Raw genomic sequence first — 1,093 nt, 5'->3', positions numbered from 1 at the left:
GGGGGGTAGGGGTGGGGTGGGGGGAAGGCGGGAAGGGGGATGGGGGGACAATCTTAGTTCGATCCCCCAAAGAACGGCGATCTAGAACCCGATTAATTAACTGACCTCTTTCTACGAGTTTTCGTACCTTTCTAGCGGCCTTTTTTTTGTCCTTTCATTTTTATCGGAAATGGACATAACATTAGGAGTCTGACCTGTTTAAAAATTTGGCGCTGAAATGGGGTGTAAAAAAACCACAACGACGATCCATACACGGCGGGTGGTTGGTGGCTGCTTCATTATGTGACGTCAAATCTCTGTTTCCTTGTCCTCCGAAGTGGATTGGTGGTATTTTAGTTGCGATTATAGTACATGCACACGTTTTACGGCATTTGCAACACAAATAGGACACATGAGTAAAGTCTAGGGCAACAGCGGCTGTGGTGTAGAGGTTAGACATTTCACTGTCGCACGCCGACCACGTGAGTTCGATTCCTGTCCCTTGATGTTGTATCCCTCTATTCTCTAGGATCTCCATATATATATATGGTCGCTTTGAAGGACAAGTGGGCTAACCCAGATTTCCAGGGTTTCCAGAAATCTTGACCTGCACCAAAAGTGGGCATTGTCCTACCTATAGGAGAAGTTTGGTATCATTGGTGTGTATATTTGTTTGGTTATAGAGAAAACTCTCCTTGTCTTTTGAACAAACTGAACAAGGGGCAAAAACTTTTACTTCGATTTTCTCAAAACAGCATTTTCCGGGATAGCCCCTTTGTGCTTCAAGGGGACCACATGTCTGTTGAGGTGTGGTATCCCTCTATCCCTCTATCCCTCTATCCCCCAGTGACCAATGAGATGTTGTCTTTTTCTCCCTAAGAAAAGAAGAAGAAGAAACATGATACGTGAGTAAGAAGGAGCCAAGGATGATTGAAGAAAACAGCAACAACAAACCCAGCTGTATTTTTGCTCGGGCCGACTAGATTTACGTAACTGTGCTTTAAGAGAAAGAAACGAGTCATGAAAACCTCCCCCCTCCCTCCCACTCTTCCTCTTCTCCCCTCCTCTCTTCCCCTCCACACCCTCCTCTCTTCCCCTCCACACCCTCCTCTCT

The sequence above is a fragment of the Aplysia californica genome, unplaced genomic scaffold (genome assembly GCF_000002075.1).
Source record: "Aplysia californica isolate F4 #8 unplaced genomic scaffold, AplCal3.0 scaffold00497, whole genome shotgun sequence".
Lineage (NCBI taxonomy): Eukaryota > Metazoa > Mollusca > Gastropoda > Aplysiida > Aplysiidae > Aplysia > Aplysia californica.
Note: the sequence above shows the minus strand (reverse complement) of the source record.